The sequence below is a fragment of the Monodelphis domestica genome, chromosome 3 (assembly GCF_027887165.1).
Source record: "Monodelphis domestica isolate mMonDom1 chromosome 3, mMonDom1.pri, whole genome shotgun sequence".
Lineage (NCBI taxonomy): Eukaryota > Metazoa > Chordata > Mammalia > Didelphimorphia > Didelphidae > Monodelphis > Monodelphis domestica.
In genome coordinates, this window is record NC_077229.1 from 79,403,043 (window position 1) to 79,417,333 (window position 14,291).

Genomic DNA, 14,291 nt, shown 5'->3' on the forward strand with positions numbered 1-14,291 from the left:
GTAAAGATCTGAATGCAGCAATATGGTATGAACCAAATGATTAATATTCATAATTATGATATAAATGAAAACAATTTAAAAGGGAAAGAAAGATTAGAACAATATTGATGTTAACTGAAGAATCTTTTAAAAAGCAGAAAAGTATTAGAACATGAGTCCTATGTTATCAGTTCACAATCACTTTTATAGTATTTTAATTTAATTAGTTTGGGGGATTATATATGGTAAGGGATTCAATTAAAAGTAGGTTAGAGCTATGTACTAACAAAATTTGTAAACAAACCTTATCAAGGAAAAAAATAAAGGAAATGGGGGAAAAGGCTGCAAATCAGTCTCTTAAAAACTGTCATTAGCAGAAATAGTTTCTTTTTTTGAGGAGGGTGATCTATGAAGCATAAAGTATGATAGAAATGTAGGCTATCATTGTTTTTAATCACCTCATTAGCAGTGCTTACATCCTCTGGGGCAAGAGTGAAAAGCACTGGCTAGGCAAAAAGCAGAAAGATAATTCAGCACCAATCCCATTGAGCAACAGCAGAGCAACAATATTAATCACATGTTTCAGTATGTCTAAAACTGAAATTATGACTATTCCAATAAAATTTGACCAAAAAAAATATTCTCTCAGGTACTCATGTCCAGAAGTCATCTTCTGATTCCTCCTCCATCTACCCACCCCAAAACCAGTATCTAGTCATCAAATCTTAGTGATTCATTCTCCCTATTATCTCAAGAATCACTCTCTGGCTTTCTTCTGGGGCCATTGATCCTAGTTTTATACCTAGTAATCTCCTAACTGTCATCCTAGTTCCAGTCTCCAACTACAGTGCCAGATTAATCTCCCCAAGATACAGTTCTGAACATATCACTCCGTGGATCCAAACCTTTATGTATCTCAGTATTAAAAATGTCCCACATGGCTGACCCAACCTATGATATCTCTCCTCAGAGTTATGGATCATGAACATAGTGTACTTGTGGGGAATTGGTCAAGAATGTAACCATCCATGTGATGTACAACTGTGGCAGAATAAATATGGTAGTCAATCAATTTATACACAAGGAACTTAGATGCAAGGAGCTCTATTAGGTGTGAGGAATATGAAGACAAAATCAAACTGTCCCTGACCTTAAAAACTTATAGTGCTTCAAAAACACCTGGCACATAGTAGTTTTATAATGAATGAATAACTGGCTTACCCTTAATTAGGGAAAACAGCATGGACATTGTAAAAAAAAGAGATACAAAATAGACAAGAGTATTGGAAGAATATTAGAAGCTAGGAAATTAGTAAAGACCAATAGAAGATAACAATCAAGCTGAATCTTAAAGGAGATCAGGAATTCAAAGAGGTAAAAGTGAGTGGAGAATGAAAGGATGGCCAGGGAAAAGGCAGAGAGATAGAAGTACAGTAATGTCTACAAGGAAGAAGAAGTAAATACAGATTTTTTTAAACCTATATGTTACAGAAATTCAATTTCACATACAACATTGTCTATTAATTATCTATATTATATTAAATTAAATATATTAATAATCTATTAATCAATTTGATAATTAACATGTCTATTAATATTATTATATTATATTAAATAGCTATATGAATGATCTATTAATGAATCTAATGATTCATATGTCTATTAAAATACTCACATGTGCTAATATTTATGTTAATAGTAAAAAAGAAAACCAAAAGAAAAACAACAAGGATGTCAGTATGACTGGTACACAGTGCAAATGAAGTGAAGTAGTATGAAATTAGGCTGGAAAAGTACACTGGGGCCAGATCACGAAGGATCAAAGGAGTTTATACTTTATTCTATAGAAGAAAGAGAACCACTGGAGTTTATTGAGGAAAATGATATGATCTGGCCTGACCTTTACAAAAGTCCCTTTGGCAAATATGTGTAGGATGATAGACTGAATGGTTTGGAGAAAGAAAGAATTAGGAATGGCAAACGTTCAGGAGAGCCTGAAAAGTATGGGGGCCATATGAATGAAAAGAAGACAGGTGTGAAATGTGGAATTAGAAAGTTTGGGAACTAAATGGATAATTGGGGTGAGATTGAGAATTTTATAATGATGTTAAGGTGGTGAATTAAAAGGATTCTCAGCAAACATAGGGAAATTTAGATGAAGAGTGGGTTTTGGGAAAAAGAACTATTTTCAATGTGTTGAGTGTGAGATGTCTTTGTTTTGTGGGAGTTTAAGTTGATGAACTCAGAGACCAGGGTGTTCAAGAGTACATTCATATTTTGAAATCCCTAAGTATAATAGCAGGGTTTAAGGAAGACTAACTTCTTTGAGAAAAGAAGGAAATGACCTAAAGGTTAGTAGAGGACCAAGACAAAGCAAATATCAAAAGAAGGTAGCTGACTGATGGTGGCAAAGGGAAAACTGAATATAACAAACAAGAAGTGTGCCTAACCAAAGTTAACAAAAAAGGAAAATGACAAATTTGAAGGGGCTATGAGGAATTGGCAACATGATTCCACTACTGAGGGAGCTACAAATTGCTTTGATCATGCTGAAAAGTAATTCTGAACTGTCTTCAAAGTTCCTTAACTATAGCCTAGCAAAACCATAACCAACCAGATCTACAGCCCCAGAGATCAAAGTTAAAAGATGACAAAAAAAAAAAACTTATAAAAGCTTTTCTTGAAATGGCAAAGAAATGGAAACTAAGTCCCCATTAAATGAGTAATGGTTAAAGAAATACCATATTTTAAAAAAAGAAGAGGAGGAAAAAAAGAAATAGTATATAAATGTTTTTGTTGTTCAGTTGTGTCTGACTCTGCATGACCTTATGGAAGAGCACAACAGGCCCTTCTATTCATGTTCATTGCTTCCATGATAGTCATCCTATCCATCTCATTCTCTGTTGCCCCCTTTTCATTTTAATATTTCTCAATACCAGGGTCATTTCCAATGAGTCCTGTCTTCTCATTATGTGGCCAAAGTATTTAAGCTTCAGCATTTAACCTTCCAGGGAAGAGTCTGAATAACTCCTTTAAGTGTTGACAGATTGATCTCCTTGCTGCCCAAGGAATTCTCAAAAATCTTCTCCAAATTATGCCAAAAGGATTCTAAAACTGAGCACACTTTGATCCAGCAATACTACTACTAGGTCTGTATCCCAAAGAGAATTAAAAAAAAAAGGTAAAAGACCTATTTGTATAAAAATACTTATTTCAGCTTTTTGTGGTAGCAAAAAAATGAGAAATTCTGGAGTTCTCCATCAATTGGGGAATAGCTAAACAAGTTGTGTTATAGGACTATAATGAATTCTTACTGTTGTAAGAAATAATGAGTAGGATAATCTCAGAAAAACCTAAAAAGAGTTACATGAACTGTTGCAAAGTAAAGTGAGCAGAACCAAAAGAACATTGTATACAATAACAGCAATATTTTTAATATACTGTGAATGATCTAGTTATTCTCAGCAATACTGTGACCCAAGATAATTCTAGAGACTCATGATAAAAATGCCATCTTCCTCCAAAGAACTGATAAGCATCTCACTGCAGACCAAAACACACTATGTTTCACTTTCTTCCTCTTCTTTTTGGTTTGAGATCTCATCCACAAAATGACTAATATGGAAAAATATTTTTGCATGATTGCACATGCAAAATTTATATCAGGTTGCTTACTGTCTCAGGGAGGAAGGAGAGGATTCAGGGAAAGGGGGAGAATTTGGAATTCAAAAAAAAATTTTAATGTAAAAAAAACACAACTAAAAATATAATAGAACACTTAAAAAAAAAAGTATTCTCTAAAACCACAATTCAAAAGCATCAGTTCTACAGCACTCAGCTTTCCTTATCATTCAACTTTTACAACCATACATTGCTACTAGAAAAAATCCACAGCTTTGTCTATACAGACAAAGTCGGTGAAATGATTCCTTTGTTTTTCAGTAGCTATCCAGAAGTATCACAGATTTCCTTCCTAGGATCAAATATCTTTTAATTTCATTGCTACAATCCTTGTCTGCAGTGATCTTTAAGCCGAAAAATATAAAATCTGACACAGATTCCATTTCTTCTCTCTATATTTTGCCAGGAAATGATGGGACCAGATACCAAGATCTTAGTATTTTTTTTATGTTAAATTTCAAGCCAGGTTTCACATTTTCCTCTTTTATCCTTAACTAAATTATTATTTATTGTGCAATAAGAAATGAAAAAGAAATTTGGAGATTTTGAGGGGAAAGATTTTTGACACTACTGAAATCAAAGTCAACTGAAGCACAAAGTTCAGTCAATCAATTTATTAGCAGAGTGAATTTGCTGATAAATTAGGGTCTCAGCAAGTGAAGACTCCAAATGAGGGCTAACAGAATAGCAATAACAATAACCAAATAACAAGAAAACAACATAGTTGGGGGAAACAATGCAACTGGTTATAAAGTCAGAATCATCATAGGCAAGAGAAACAATATGAATGTTGAAAATTTGGAATGTGAGACTAACAATACAAACTTCTATTTCTGCTTGGAAATTCTGATTGATTTATTCCACCTCCCAGAAAACTGATAGTATATAGATAACAAATTTAATTATACAAGGACAGCTACTGGTATAGAAATAACAGGTTTCTTTTCTTTTTTAAATCTATCTTCTCTCTTAGAATCAATACTAAGTATCAGTTCTAAGGCAGAAGAGCAGTGAGGACTAGGCAATTAGGGTTAAATGACTTGCCCAGCATCACACAGCTAGGAAGTATCTGAGGTCATATTTAAACCCAAGTCCTTCTAATTCCAGGCCTGCAGTGTGCTACCTAGCTGTCCCAGCAGGTTTTTTAAAATTAAAATGATTTATAGAGAAACTAAACTTTTAAACTTAACTCAGAGAGGAAGGCTGAACTTCTAAAACCTAAGAACTTGTGAGGTTAAGACAAAGAAATGTGATTTTAGCAGTTATACAAAATGCCAGTGGTTGGTAGAAAATGGAAATCAATGACAAAATGGAAGTAATTTGATTTTCTCAGATTTGTATTAGATGATGCTAGGTGAAGTGAGCAGATCAGAAAATAATTTATAATAATAACCCTATATAAAATAACAATTTTTGGGGACATTAACACACTGATGGTGGAGTTGTGAATTGGTCCAACCATTATGGAGGGTAATTTGGAACTATGCACAAAGGGCTTTAAAAAAAATGCCTGCCTTTTGATCCAGCCATACCACTGCTGGGTTTGTACCCCAAAGAGATAATAAGGAAAAAGACTTGTACAAAAATATTTATAGCCATGCTCTTTGTTGTAGCAAAAAAATGGAAAATCCATTGATTGAGGAATGTCTCAATAAATTGTGCTATCTGATGGTGATGGAATACTACTGTGCTGAAAGGAATAAAGAACTGGAGGAAGTCCATGTGAACTGGAATGACCTCCAGGAACTGATGAAAGGAGCAGAACCAGGAGAACATTATACACAGACTCTGATACATTATGGTACAATAGAATGTAATAGACTTTTCTACTACCAGCAATGCAATGACCCAGGACAATCCAGAGGAGCTTAGAACACTATTCACATCCAGAGAGAGAACTGTGGAACCAGAAATGCAATGGAAAAATGTGATCCATCACAGAGTGAGATAGGGATAAGACTGGGGTTTTGATGTTAAAGGATTGCTCTACTGCAGATATGAGTAACACGGAAATAGGTTTTGAATAATGATACATATATAACCCAGTGGAACTGCTTATCAGATTCGGGAGGGGGAAGGAAAAGGAGGGGGAGGATCATAAACCATGGAACCATGGAAAAGTATTCTAAATAAAAAAGGGGAAAAAAACAAATTTTAAAAACTTTAAAGGATTTTTTATCAACATAGTGATCATCAATGACTCCACTAGACCAAGAATATTATTTATCTCCTGACAGAGAAGGAAAAAGCTATCTGAAATTTACCATATGTTTTTGGACAATGAATAATATGGGGTCATTAAGCACCAATTTTCCTTTTCTATGTTACAAGAGTTTGTTCTATTTTTCTTTTTTGTTTAAATGCTGGGGGAAGTGAGAAAGAGGGAAAAAATGTCTGTTAAATGAAAATAATAATTTTTTAAAAACCATGAAAAATTTAAGAACTCTGATCTATAATGATTGCAGAAGACCAATGATGAGGCATCTTATCTATCTCTTGACAAAGGCAAAAGGTACAGAATGAGACATATATTTTTGGATATGCCCCTTGTGGAAACTTGTAGAAACAACAAAAATTGGCTACTGATATTTTTTACAAGGATTTTTTTCCTTTGTCTTTCCCATAGGGAGATAGGAAGGTGGGAAAAAGAGAAATCAATTTTTGCCCATTAGAAAAAATGTTAAAATTTTAAAAAGAAGAATATCTAACTTCTCCTAGCTCAAAACTTTTGGGAGGCATAAGAGAGGCAAGGGTGGTCAATGTCTTCTATGGAGAACCAGGTGTCTTATCAGTGTAGAAAGATGCATTCTTGTCCTTATCCTTGTCCTTCCCCACCCTGGAAACTCCTGCTCAACTCATGGCACCCCTTCAGTGTCCATCCACTCTCCTGACATCAGTCTATGCCCATGTGCTTCTAGATGCCTCATCAAGAGCTGGTTTTGATCCTGTAAGCCATGCAGTAGCAAGAGACTGTTATTACTCTGAAGAGCATAATGCCAGCCCTATTGGATAAAGGTACAAAAGTGAGAAATTTGGAAAACCTGGGCAAAAGGTCACTTCCATATAGGATCTCTATATCAATGCCATCATAGAGGAGGATATTTCTTGGTAGATTTTTATACACCAACAACAGTATAATGTAACATTTATCCCAAGACACTGATGTGATCAGGCTGAATATTATGAAGCACTCACTAACCCTTGTAGTAAGAGTATGAAGGCATCATTCCTGTTCCTCTTGAAGATATATCATATTCCAAGAAGAAATGAATAGAAGATGTGGTTGGCTGCAGACTTATTTCTAATTCCTTGACAAAGTATACCATTTATTAGTCAGTTCATTAGTCCTGATATTTAATTGTGTAGGAACTTTCTAATTAACAACTGGCAAGTGTACCTTTACTTTCTGAAAGTTAATAATATATTAACATAAAGTTAATATAATCTAGGACTCTTCTCAGAAGGATGTGATTTGCCTAAGGCAAGTTGCTCAATTATCCTCAGTCCTATGTGATGGCAAAATAACATTTTTTAAAAGTCCTTTTTCTCTGAAAAAAAAAAGGGGGAGGGGTTAAATTGTAACATCAAAAATGTAATCATTGTTGAAAAGTGAATAACACTATCAAATGCATTGAAACTGCCTTGGACTAGGGACCTTTTTCTAGTCAAATCATAATCATACTGTGTAACCAGGAAGAAATCAATGTTTAAAACTATTGAGTAATATTTATAAAAATTCCTTTTGAAGAAGTAATTAGGATGATTTTTAAAATTAAAAAAGATGCAAAGACTGAAATGATCTAAGAGAAAAGGGCATCTTAATAATAGCATGAGAGTTCCAGAGAGTTCAATGGAATCAAAGGGCAATGAAGGATACAGACTATAAAGGAGAATGATTAAAGGAGATACACTGGAGTTAAGACTAAAAGGAAAGCTGGAAGAGGATTTTTTTTTAAACCCTTACCTTCCATCTTAGAATCAATACTATGTATTGATTCCAAGACAGAAGAGTGAGTATAAGGGCTAGGCAATGGGGGTTAAGTGACTTACCCAAGGTCACACAAGCTAGAAAGTGTCTGAGATTTGAACCAAGGACCTCCTGTCTCCAGGCCTGGCTCTTAATCCACTTGGGAGAGGATTTTTGACTAAATCACCAGGATAGATCAGGAGAAGGGTATCAGCCTGCTATAGCCTGGAGAGTAATCAGTCAAACCTTATCATTTCAGAAGAATCCCAACTGCAGGTGACCAAAAGGGCAATGGAATTACATGGCAGATGTAAGAAAGATACTGTGTACCATCAATGACAGTGTCTACATGAGAAATTCCATAAAAAAGGTCATAAAAAAAAGGACCATAAAAGGAGGCAGGTTGTTGATACAGCAAGATGAAGAACAAAGACAAGCCAAGTGCTGTACCAATATTCATGAAATAGTAAAAGAACCAAAGGAAGGCCTGCAGCATGGTAGGTAGAACCTAACATGGCTTTAAAGACAGAGACATGAAATATATGGGATAAGAAGGCAAGGACAGGTTATGATCTCTACTGGTTGAGGAAGGATCTACAAGAATCACAACTCCCAGCTCCAAAAGATATCAACTCAGCTTTCAGTCATCTATTCCACAAAGTCTCTCTAATCCTCTCAGAAAGAAAGTTATTATCCCTCTAAAATATTAATCATATTTTATATTATAATTATTTTTGTATATTTTTTCTTTCTGGCTAGACTAGGAGCTTCAAACTCATGTCTTAGTTTTTTTACCTCCCCCAGTGCCCAGAACAGGAACTCATAAACTTAATGTTTGTTAAATGACTAAAAACCAGGCGCAAACAAATTTATTCTATGAGTACTACATGGAAGGTAGTGGAAGACTGACAAAAAAAAATCAGAAAAGGTGGGTTATTATAACAGAAAATTACACTCAATGAAACCATAGTATGAAGCTTCTAAACAAGAACAACACATTGAACTAAACCATCTCCATAAAAGGAGAGAAGTTAAGCACAGTGTTTATAGAGCCTGCCTACAGCTGATAGACACATCACCACTATAGCAATCATGTACATCTCCACCCCAAAGGGCTGTCTACTCAGGATTACATCAGGAACTTTCTGTTAAATTATGTGCTAACATTGCACATGTGTCATACACATTACCTCAAAAATTAGAGGGCTTTTAAAAAACAATCATAGAATGTCAGAGCTTGTAAGGGGCAGTACACACATCCTAGGCGAAACTTTCTCACTAGAAAGAAGGAAATTGAAGCCCAAAGAAAGAGGAAATGACTTATTTACAGTTACAAAACTGGGACTAGAACTAGTCCTATGTTTTTGTTTTTGTTTTTAACCTAAAACCAAACTAGTTCCCTAAACAGTGCCACGATCTCCTCTCCTAGGGCCTCCTCCCCACATTGCCTTACTCCCAGATAAGGTATTTTAGGGCTAACTCTTGCAAAAAGAAAATTCTCCATTTTAACACTTTGTGGGTTAAATATACACTCATGTCTTGGATTCCCAGTAAGGCACTGTGATTATTTATAGAATGCTGGAGCTATGCCTGGTATTTTACAGCCAAGTGGCACACATCACAGTCCTGACTGCTCCATCAAGCAGATATACACTAAGAACTCCCTATCAAATACATTTCCCTGTCTCCTGAGAGAATTGAGCATTTAAGAGATGTCTATCCCTAGGCCAATGACTTCATTTCTTTGGGCATCAGCTTTGTCTCACCTATATTTTATAAGAAAAGGGCTGGATTTGATGATATCTAATGATACCAGCTCAGGTTTATAAAGTGGTTTAAGGAGCAAAAGTGCTGGCTGCAGGATCACTGAAGCTCTTGAGAGGTGACACTTTTGGCCCAAATCACAAAGCTTATCCATTTGAGGCACCAGGATTCATGCTTAGTTTTCTTGACCTCAAACCCAGACTATAAACTGATGGAGAAATCCAAGATAAAGTCATGATGAGTCATCAGGTTAAGAGAAGGAAGTCTGTGTATCCTGGGTCAAAATTAAGGAGGGAATGGTCTAGTGGCCAGAGAAAGGCTATGTACCAGGGTAAGAAGAGGTACCATGCTCAAATCAGGATACCTCTAGACACATCAGTGACATTATGACAGGAATGGTTGCCAAATGGCAGCTTTAGCACCCACTATCTAGTAGTTCCAGGTCACAGAAGCTGAGAAAGAGACCTGCAGCAGCAGGAGTGGAAAATCCTGGACAGAAAAGTTCTCTTAAGTATAGTGATATCTTGATACACAAGTTTTAATTAGTTCCATGGCCAAGCTTATAACTCAATTTGCTTGTGTATCAAATCAAATTAATCCATTTAAATTAATAGAAATGTAACTAATCCATTCTGCCCCCCCAAATCACACTAATTTTCTGTTTTATATGCTTATAAAATTGAAAATAACAAATAAGTATATTTATAGATAATAAGAAAGAATGTAAAGAAATAAACTTGCTTATGAAATGTTATTTACCTTCAAAGTCAGGAAAAGATGCTGGCGGAGAAGGTTTTCATTTTATGCACGATTGCTTAACATAACTTACTCTCTACATACTTAACGCCACATTTAAATACAAAACTGACCTTACACATTACTTATGATATGTGACTTTATTGCTAAATTTTATTGCTATTTTTTTTTACTTTACTTATCATTATTTTCTTCATTGAATTTTGGTTGTTTTGCTACACTTTCCACAATTTCACCTAAAGGCTGTTTCAATAAAAACATTTCCATAGAAGTTTGTTTCTTCCTCCCTTTCAGAACATTTCAATAACATGTGAAACAAATGTTGTTCCACAAACATGATGCAACTTTTTCTGGGTGTCTCTTTCCAATAAACTATTTAATTTCCCCCCCAAATCCTCAACATTTCCTTAATCTCACTTGTATTGATTACCTCAAGTACCTCAGGCTCCTCTCCACTAATTTCCTGCAAAAAGTCTGTATGCTGCTACTATTGTAACTCCTTCAATTCTTCTGTTGTCAGGACTCATGGTTAAAAGTTAAGAAATGTGCCCCCAAAATTGATAATAAAGACAAAAATAAAAAAAAGCAATTCAATACAGGTGTTCTCATGGCCAGATAAATACTGAACTAAATGGGACAGCCTTATGTAACTTGTGAAACCAAATGTTCGACAGGCTATCTAGTGAAGGGTGGCAGAAGATTCAAATATCCACTCAGACTTAAAGCAAAAAATCCCTATTGTGGCTGCTCCTGTCTCAAATTGGTCAAGACTTAAGGTGCTTGTGTATCAAGGTACCACTGTATAATGATAAAGGAGAGAGTTCTGAAGCAAACAATTATGAGGTTGGGGACACTCCAGACACAAAACTAGAAGAAGAGAATGATTAAGAAACCTCTATAAGCAGAGCCTCAAAGAAAAACATAGGTAGGACACAAATTCAAATAGAATTTCTGGAAGAGATTAAAGCAAGAGTTTTTTTTTTAATGTTTTTATAAATGAGAACGTACTTGAGGAAAAAAATGGAAATAAAAGTTATGGAAGAATCAGAAAGGGAACTAATAGCTTAGTACAAGAGGTACAAAACTTTACCCAAAGGAAAAAAAAACTCCCTAAAAACTTTGGAGGGCAAAATTCAAGCTAATTATTCCATGAGACAACAAGAAATATTAAAGTAAAATCCAAAGACTAAAAATTGGAGAGACATAAGTAATCTCATAACAAAAAAAGAATTGACCGAGAAAACAGGAGAAAAAATTTAAGAATCACAGGGCTACATGAAAGCCATTATGAAATAAGGGGCCTAGATAACCTATTTCAAGAAAACTTTAAAGAAAACTGCCTATATCTCTTAGAATCAGAGGATAAGATGAAAATAAAAATAATCCACTGGTCACTTCCTAAAAGAAAACTCCAAAATGAAAACTCCAAGCAATATCACAAAATCCAGTATTTCCAGTTCAAATGAAAAAATATTTCAAGTGTCAAAAAGAAAAAACTTAAGTATGAAGGAGCCAAAATTAGAAACACACATGATTTAGCAGCTACCACTACAGAGGAGAAGAGAACTTGGAATACAATATTCCAAAAAGCAAAAGATAGTTTACAAGTTTGCAGTCAAGAACAATTCAGACTAGCAAAACGGAATATAATCCTAGAGGGGAAAAAGAACCTTTATAAAACAGAGAAATTCCAAGCATTCCTGATAAAAAAAAACCAGAGTTGCACAGAAACTCAGATAAGTTTCTATAAAACTCATACATAACTGCATAGAAATTCAAACAAAAAAGAAACATAAAAAGTTTTTTTTTTTTTAAATGAACAATAAGGGACTAAACAAGGAAAAACTGCTTACATTCAAATATGGGGTGATGGATGATATGTGCCTCCTCTGAACCCTATATTATCAAGAGTCAAAGAGAATGTCTAACTAAACAAGGCCTAAAAGAACAGAAAGGGGGAGGAAGAGAAATACATTAATGGAAGATGGAGAGAAACATTAAAGAAAATCATTTCACACAATCAGGGTGGCAAGTAGGCATCTATACAAATAAGGTGGAGAGGATGATAGAAGCAGCTAACACTTAAACCTCACTCATTTGGGCTGGTCAAAGAAGGAAAGAAGACATGCACATGCACAGAGAAATGGGGAAAGAGGAATTGGAAGAATTAAGACAGGGATTAGTTCTAAGCAAAAAAAAAAACACCCACCCACCCCCCAAGAATATAGAAATGTTTATAGTTGGGGGGGGGGAGGTTGAGGTAGCAAAGAATCTGCGGAAAACTGGGGAATAGATTAACAAGAAATGGCATATTATCAATGTAATAGACTACTATGAGACTGCAAGAAATGATGAAGGGGATGATTTCAGAGAAATCTGGGGAAGACTTATAAAAATTAATGGATTATGAAGTAAACAAAACCAGGAAAACCATGAATAGAGTTACAACAATATGGTAAAGACAACTTTCAAAGAATTAGGATCATTGTAATGACCAACCACAATTCAGAATTAATGATGAAGCATGCTACCCAAATTCTTGATTAAGAGGTAAAGGACACAGAATGCACGAGACAAATACTTTTTTGGGACATGGCCAATAGGAAAATGTGTTTTGCTCAACTATATATATTTGTAAAAAGATTGTGGGAAGAGGGGAAGATGGATTTTTGCTGATTGAAAAAAATTCACATAATTTTTTAAAAAAAGCTAATTTGGAGTCAGATTGTAAAAGACTCTAAATGTCGGAGGAGTTGTATTTTATACCAGTAGCAACAGAAAACCATTGGAGTTTCTTGGGCAGGGTAATGACATGGTTAGATCTGTGCTTCAGAAACATTAATTTCAAAGTTCTGTGAAGAATGGGGTGTGAGGGTGGGCGGGTAGGGGGCAGCTGGGTGGCTCAGTGGATTGAGAGCCAGGCCTAGAGATGGGAGGTCCTAGGTTCAAATCTGGCCTCAGACACTTCCCAGCTGGGTGACTCTGGGCAAGTCACTTGACCCCCATTGGCTAGCCCTTATCACTCTTCTGCCTGAATCCAATACACAGTATTGTTTCTAAGATGGAAGGTAAGGATTAAAAAAAAAAGAAGAAGAAGAACAGAGGAAGACTAGACTAGAGAGACCAATCAGTGAAATAGTCCTGTTGAGATGAAACCATCCCAACCTAAAGTAGTGACTGTGTGGCAAGGATGAATTGAAGAAATGATGCAAAAAAGAAAAGCACAACCAAGGCTAGGCAACTACCTGGATTCTGGAAATGTAGTAAGGTAAAGTAAAGGGTCTAAAATTGTGAACCAGGGTAGTAGGAAGAAATTTGATGAAGGGTGGGTTTGGGAAAAAGCTAATGAGCTCCATCTAGGACACAATTATTTTAAGATGCCCATGGAGCATCCAGGTAAAGAGGTCTTCTGATGACTATTATTTTCAGTCATGTCCAACTCTTCAGGAACTCTGTTAGGGAGATTTTCTTGGCATTAAGCCACTGAGCTACCCTCCAAGTCATTTTAGAGATGAGGAAACTAAGGCAAACAGGTAAAGTGACTTAACCAAGGTCACAGAGTTAGTATCTAGGTGATCTATCAAAGATCACATTGCTTTCCCTTGATTTGTAAGGTCATTGAAGTTCCAAAATCTGAACTAACAGAAATAGCAGTGAAGAACAGTGTTTCTAATCTTCCTTTTGGTCTGTTGTATCAGGGGGTATGAGAGAAGTATGACTATTACTAAAGGGGGAGACTTCCCCAGGGATATATATCATGTCTTCTAGACCAAATCAGATTTCCATGACTGCAACATGATGAAAGGAATGGAAGAAGAAAAGGTCTAACATAAAGAGCTATTTGTTAACAGTAAAATGGGAGTTCCAAAGAGTATAAGTATAAGAGGAGTAAGAGTTGAAGGAAGTAAGCATGAGGGAAGGGTGACAGATATCAAAGAAAAAGAGTCCCACCTACCCACAGCAGCCTCAAGTCTGAATCACAAGAATTTGGAGAAAGGATTTGCTAGCTGCAGGGCAGGAAATTGTCACACCTTTCCCAATAGCAGGGGGAGATATGCCCTAACCATCAATAAGTCTTCTAGGTACTACACTGAGTCTTGAGAATATAAAGAAATGAAAAAACTGCTTCTTCTTTAGAGGAGAT

General features: G+C 35.5%; 1 protein-coding gene and 1 pseudogene across 5 annotated transcripts in view; one reads left to right on the forward strand and one right to left on the reverse strand.

Moving 5' to 3' along the window:
• Nucleotides 1–14,291, reverse strand: part of STK11 (serine/threonine kinase 11) — a 168,845-nt gene that overhangs the window by 115,284 nt on the left and 39,270 nt on the right. The window lies entirely within an intron of this gene.
• Nucleotides 6,579–6,930, forward strand: LOC130458260 (28S ribosomal protein S6, mitochondrial-like; annotated as a pseudogene).